The following is a 7269-nucleotide window of genomic DNA, read 5'->3' on the forward strand; positions in this document are numbered from 1 at the left end:
ATTTTGGACAGCAATTTAGCAGTATCTATTAAAATTCAAAATGTGCCTACTCTTTGACCTTGGAATTCAATTCTATTTACATATGTGCAGGAAGAGGAATAAATAAGGATATTCCTTTGTACTTTGTAGTCGTGAATATTTGGAAACAAATATTTATCAAAATGGTAACAGATTAACTATGGTGCATGCATTCTAGGTAATGTTATGCATTGGCTAAAAACAATGAAGTACAGGAGATCGATTTCCAGAATGGCTGAGTGAGGACTTGGTGAACCTACTCTCCTACAAAAGCAATGAAAATTCTGGTAAAACTATAAAAATTGACTATTTAAGATCTCTGGAATTAAACAAAGGCATATAATGCACAGAGCAAACTGAAAAGCATTTATGCAAGAAAAACTTCAGAATCTCAGTAAGAACAGTGGGTCTGTGGTGTTTTATTTAACTTGGGGCCATTCTGATCTTCCCTCCCTTCCCAGCTCAGTGGTATGGTAGCTATAAAAAGCTAGCAGCCTCACAGCCAGTGAAGAGGACTAAGCTCTTTGGGAGCTCCCTTAAAAGCCCCATGCCCAGAGCACAGTCAATATTTTGACCGAACTAGCAGCTCCCTGGAAAATTTCCGTTTCCAGGGTGTTGTTTCTATTTGATTTGACTGAGCTCAGCTCTGTGAACAAAGTCCTATCCCCATGGTGTTATCAGAAAGTAAAATATGCCAATTTTCTGGTACTGTTATAGCTGCCCAAGGCCATGACTTCAGTCAGGGCAAACAAGAGCCTGGTCAAAAATTTTAAAAGAAGACCTTTTAAGTTAGATGACCACAGGGAACTTTGAAAAGGTTCAACATATTCTTGGGGATTTAGAAGACTGTGCATATATCTAGTAAAGGTCTGGAAAAGTAGATGGCCTCAGTCACTTAACCCTGGCTGGTCTTGGCAAGGAGAAAATGAAAGCTAAAGCTAACTTGTAAACTGCCTGAAGTATGAAAGCATGCCTTCATGCACAGGTCTTCCTTGCAAACAGCAGAAGACTGACTTTCTTAAGGCATTTAAGGAAATCTTCTGACTGATCATTTGCTGACCATGAAACGATACTGACCCACATGTGATCTTTAGGAAACCAGGTTTAAAAATAATAATAAAAATAAAACTTAAAAAAAAAATCTATCAGAAGCTCTCCTGAGCAGGGTCTGCTCTCTAATTCAGACTCCGAGCCTGCTGTTTCTGGCACCGGCTCGGCTCCAAGAAGCCATCCACATTTGCTACCAGTGGCGGTGGTGACGCAACCAGGCAGGTCCTCAACGCCCAGTACCGTCTCTCCCGGCAGCTCGGAGTGTGCACCACAGGCCGGCGGCCGAGCTCGTGCATCCCAGCCATCACTCTAACCCTTACTCCCTAGAGAAGGAAAGATGAGCGACTCGAACTTAGAACCCAGCCAGCCCTTGGCCTCCAAGGAGGAAGAAGACGGCACTTCCTCGAGACGCAAGGCCAGGGCAGGCCGCGCAAGAAGCCTCCGGTGAGTCCCGGTACAGCGCTGGTAGGGAGTCAGAAGGAGCCCAGCGAAGTGCCAGAACTAAGAGTCCTCGGGGGCCGACCAAACGAGAGCAAAAACAAGGGCGCTGCCAAGACCCGGAAAACCACCACAACTCTAGGACGGAAACAAGGGGCAGACGCAGAAAACTGGAGAAGGGGGAAGAAGCGGGCATCTCGTAGGAGTCCTCAGAGGAGGAGCAGTACCTGCTCGGTGCCGCCTGCTCCCTCACCGAGGAGCAGCTGCTTCTGGGACTGGACAGCTCTGCTCTGCTCCCACAGTCCCCGCTGTGCCACTCCCCCCAGGCCCACTGTCACCACCGCTTCCTTCCCACCGGCCATGTCACCTGCACCCTCACCACCACACTACACAGAACACCAGTCACTGTGCTCTGGGTAGGGAACAGCTTCATCTGGCCCCAGTTCCCCACAGCCCCTCCCCCCACACGCGCCTTCCTGGACAAGGCTAACATCCCACTTAGCCACACCCTGAGCCTGCTGCATCCCCAATTCCTTGTCAGTGGGGACATTGCTCTCTGGGCTCTTGGTTTGAGGGCCCCTTTTCTGCTTCTCCACTGTTCCTCTGGTTCCCCATAGAGGAGCCTGAGAGGGCTCCCCTGGCCTTAAAATGGGCCTGAGCCCTATCTCATTCTGGCACACTCCACGCCACTGTACTGGCAGCAGGTGTGGTCAATGGAGGGGGGTGCTTAGTCCCCAGGATGTCCCCAACCAATCTGTGTCTGTCACCAGGTGGGGCTCACACCCAATCTCCTACCTTCCCCACCCTACGTAGTCCCTACACTAGGCCAAACAGTCCCCTTTGGGGTACAGGAAGGAAGATAGGAGGGGTTTGAGCCCCCAGCCCCTCTTCACAGGAGCCACAGCCCATCTTGCCTTCACCCTGGGAGATCTATTGCAGTGATGGAGATGCAGTCACCTGTTGTCCAGGTGAGGCCCAGATTCCCTGTGGCAGCCACCTAAGGGGCTGCTCACCCGACCCCACCTTCTTCCACTCTAGGGCTGCTTCCCTCCTCAGATGCAGCACCAATAACCAGGAACTAGCCCTGCCCACTCTCCCCCTCCCCACACCTCAAAGTTCTGGTTCCACCTTTCCTCTGTTCACAAACTACCTCTAGACCGTTGTGTTGTTTTTTGTTCAATGTTTCATTCTTCGACATCTGTCATTGCTGCTGCTACCAGCACCAAATGTTCATCGTTGCCTCCCCTTGTTCCATCCACGTTCCCCTCCGGTGGGGCAGAGGTGCAGCAGGCTGGTTACTGATTACCCCAGTCCCAGGGAAGGTGGGGCCCTGCCCCAGGATGTTGCAGCAGAGTGAGGAGGAGCCCGTGTTGACCATTATGGTATAGGGGCCACCTTCTCCCCCTGTTCTGTTGGGGAGGGGGTGGCCATTATTTGTCCCAGCCGGGGGCTCCCCCTCTGGTTTCCTATTTGCAGTTACTTGAATGAAAAAATATCCTTTTCTGGAAAAAGAAAAATCTACCAGAGAATTCTGCCTACATAATACAGGGAACATGAAATCTACAGAACTAACCCAGGATAGTCACTGAACAAAAAAGCAGCAGCAACATAAACAACAACAACAACAAAACCCCAGCAACAATAACAAACCCAGGGGAAGGAGATCTGATACCAGTGTTGTTACAATATATCTTACATATCCAGTTTTCAAAAAACTGTTAGACATGCAAAGAAGCATCAAAGTATAGCCCATACACAGGAAAAAATAGCAGTAATTAGATACTGTCCCCAAGGAAGCCCAGACACTGGACTCACTAGACAAAGGCTTTAAATCAGATGTTATAAATATATTCTAAGAATTAAAGGAAACCATATTTAAAGAATTAAAGGAAAGTAGAAGAATAATGTCTTATCAAATAGAAAATATCAATGAAGACATAGAAATGATAAAAAGAAGAACCAAATAGAAATCCTGGAGTTGAAAAGTACAATAGCTGAAATAAAAAAACTCAGTAGAGGGGCTCAACAGCAGATGTGAACTGGCAGAAGAAAGAATGCATGAACTTGAACATAGGTCAATTGAGATTCTCTAGTCTGAGAAGCAGAAAGAGAAAAAATAAAGAAAAATGAATATAACCTAAGAGAGCTGGGGGATAACATCTAGCATGCTGACATATGCATAACGGGAATGCCTGAAGTAGGGGAGACAGAGGAAAGGTAGAATATTTAAAGAAATAATAGCTGAAAATTTCCCAAATTTGATGATAAACGTCAATCTACATATCCAAGAAACTCAATGAATTCCAAATATAAAAAATCTCAAAGAGATCCACAACAAGGCACATCAGAGTCAAATCGATCAAAGACAGAGAAAATCTTGATAGCAGCAAGAGAAAAATGATTTGTCACATACAAGGGGTCCCTGTCTTTTCATCAGAAAAAAAGGAGATCAGAAGACAGTGTGATTACATATTCAATGTGGTGAAAGACAAAGACTGTCAACCAAAAATTCTATATCCAGCAAAATTATCTCTCAAAAATGAAAGGTAAAGATATTCCCAGATAAAGACTGAGAGAATTTATTATCAGCAGACCTGCACTACAAGAAATACTGAAGGAGTCCTTCAGGCTGAAAAGAAAGCAAATTAGGTGATAACTTGGATCTACATAAAGAAATAAAGAAAGTTAGCAAAGGCAATTACATAGATAAATATAAAGACAGTATAAAATACATAATTTTACTCTTTTCTTCTCCTAACTAATTTAAAAGATAAATGTGTAAAACAATAATTACAAAACTGTGTTAATGGGATTATGGTACATAAACAAGTATGACAATAATAACACAAAAGAGGGGAGTAGAAAGGAGCTATATTGGAGTACACGGTTTCATATACTACTGGAATTAAGTTAATATTAATCTGAACTAGATTGTTTTAAATTAAGGTGCATATTGTAATCCCCAGAGCAATAATTGAGAAAAGGACAGAAAAACATAGCAGAACAACAACAACAAAGGAAATGAAATGATAGACTAGAAAATATGTATTTAATGTAAAAGAAGGCAGTGATAGAAGAACAGAGGAACAAAAAAGACATGACATATAGAAAATAAATAGCAAAATGACAGACGTTAATCCTACCATATCAATTATAACATTAAGTGTGAATGGATTAAACACTCCAATCGCAAGGCAGAAGGTATCTCCCATGTCCTCTTGGACCAAGTGTGATGGACACATCCATGATATTTCAACACACTCCCAGACCTGCCTCCCATGAGTATTCTGAGCTGTTATTCTGTGGATAGGTGTACTGTAGGTGGATGAATTCCAACTTCAAGTGTTCATGTGGTACTCAGAATATATCTCTAGACCAATCCAGAAGAAAACTCTCAGGATAGGGGACAAGGAATAAAGAAATGCCAATCACATTGTCTTAATTTCTAGAATGCCAGATCTGTGGACCATGGGGGATATTGAGGGTTGCAGGGCACACCCACAAAAGTAGAGATACTTTTCTCCAGCCAAACTGCCATTCATTGTTAGAGCTTTTAAAGAATGATCAAGGCCTCTTTGGAGGCCTCCACAGAAGCATTTCCAGGAGATCAGGAAAGGTTGGCTTTGGCCCCCATCTCGGACTACCACAATCTGACTCCTCATACATCATTAAAATGACCATCTCCAAAAATATAAAGGCCGGCCCGTGGCTCACTCGGTAGAGTGCGGTGCTGATAACACCAAGGCCACGGGTTCGGATCCTATATAGGGATGGCCGGTTTGCTCACTGGCTGAGCGTGGTGCTGACAAAAATATAGTAGGCACAGCCTAGTGCCAGAAGACATGCCCAGATGAGGGAAGTGTACAACTGATGCTTCTCAAGAAGTCATTATCTTATCCAGTGCTATAGAGGAACATCCCTTTAGTCTTTTAGATGAAAACTGCTGCCTCCCAGAAGCCGAGCTTTGGTTAATGTTTGATGCCATAAGCCTGGCATAGTTTCCTCTGTATCGCACAGTTTCTGTTAGATATTCTTGGGTGGTCTCTGGCTGTGGTGGTATTCTGTGGTTTAAGGAAGCAGAGGGTGGAGTCTGTAATTAGAAGGCCAAGGCATGCTCTGGATAGAGAGGCACAAGAAGTTCTTAGAGATTAGCTTTGTGGTGGGGAAGTAGGTGGAGTCCCCATAGTGGTTGTGATGTCTAGACCAGGAGGTATCCTTCTATGGTCCTGCTGTGTGAGTCAGTCTGTCCTCTGGTTTGTGGGTGGTGGCTAGTAGATAGTCTAGTATGGACAGAGAAGACTTGGAAGACTATCAAACCTACAAATTTGAGAGACAAAATCGAGGTCCCCACCTAACAAGATAGCAGCAGCTGGCATAGATGAAAATCTGCAGCAAGGGATGAATTATGCCACCATGGGGAGAGCATCCACCACCACCATATAGCCTTGTGGCCCTGGAGGGGTGTCAGGCATAACACAGATGATGAAATAAGCATCTCCTGTCAGAAATGGCTTCAATGGTCTCAATGGGACTACAATAGCCCCAATGACACCCTGGATTTATAAATTCTCATGGATATCAATGTCCCATAAGGTATAAACCTGATCTGTGGCCACCAGAAGTCTTGGGAGGCACAGCTAATGTCTGGAATGGACCTAAGTGTCCTGCTAAGGCTATATCATGGCTGAGATGTCTGAAGGCTACACCCGATGGGATGGACTATGGTCTTCTTGTGGAGCAGCACCATTCTCCTCTTGTTCTTCTAGTTTTTGGGAAATATTCTGGGAGTCTGTGGACCTTATCCTGATGGTGTAGGCATCTACCTGGTAATGATCCCTTACCTTGTCATGTAGCTCCTTCTGTGTCTTTGAGGCCACAGTGTCTCAGGAAGGAGGAACTCACTCAGCTGGTAATCTGCAACTGAAATCTCCAAGGAAGAGGACCAACTGCACTGATGTGGGCTGAGGGGAAACTGCTCCAGGCTGTGATGTTTTGACTTTGTGGTTAGGGATTGTCCAGAGCCCTCTTGAGCTAAGGCTTTTAGGCATCTGTAACAGCCTTGCTGGTAAGCAGTTCTTGTTCCCATACTGTGGAGCTTATCTTGGTTGCAGCCAGCATCCTAGAAAAACAAGCCCCAAAGCGAAAATACCCTTTACCAGTATTCAGGGGCCTCTTGTGATAGGATGGCTCTCCTGCCACTATAGAGAAGCCCATCTCAATGGTGTAGATAACAGAAGCAGCTTGGTGAAACAGAGAGATGGGTTGTGAGCCCCTATAATTTCACCAAGCACAATATCCCCTAAATGCCCCCTGGATAGCCTGGGGAGCTGGTTGACAGGCCCAAGCCCAGAAAAAAGGATTTTTAACCTTTTAGGTATGTAATTGGGTTGGCTCAGAGGGGATGCTGCCAGAGATGACTTTGGGCTTTCCCAAACTGACAGCCTTTGTGGGCTAAGGTTTGGAGAGAAAATGGGGATGTGATCCAGCTCCATTCTTGCCCCTTGAAACAGGAGGGCTGAAGTCAATCTATGAGTTGCTACAAAAGCCAAAGGGCAGCGTTGATTATTCAAACTGTCCAAAGTGTCTGTAGTGTTTGATCCTTTAGTGAAGGCCAGGATGGGCTCCTTTGGAAAGCCAGGCAGTGGTTGTTGGGTAGCTGCTATAGTCTAAGTTAACAAGGGGCAGAACTGGGTGGGTACAGAGTTGTTAGGTAGGCTTGGGATACAATTGATTGGAATCCTGGAGCTATCATTTACTAGCTAA

At 45.2% G+C, this 7269-nt stretch overlaps 1 pseudogene; it reads left to right on the forward strand.

Moving 5' to 3' along the window:
• Positions 1-1405: 1405 nt before the first annotated feature.
• On the forward strand, positions 1406-2123 carry LOC103608304 (annotated as a pseudogene).
• The last annotated feature ends 5146 nt before the right edge of the window (positions 2124-7269 follow it).

The sequence above is a fragment of the Galeopterus variegatus genome, unplaced genomic scaffold (genome assembly GCF_000696425.1).
Source record: "Galeopterus variegatus unplaced genomic scaffold, G_variegatus-3.0.2 Scaffold8274, whole genome shotgun sequence".
In the NCBI taxonomy this organism is placed as follows: Eukaryota; Metazoa; Chordata; class Mammalia; order Dermoptera; family Cynocephalidae; genus Galeopterus; species Galeopterus variegatus.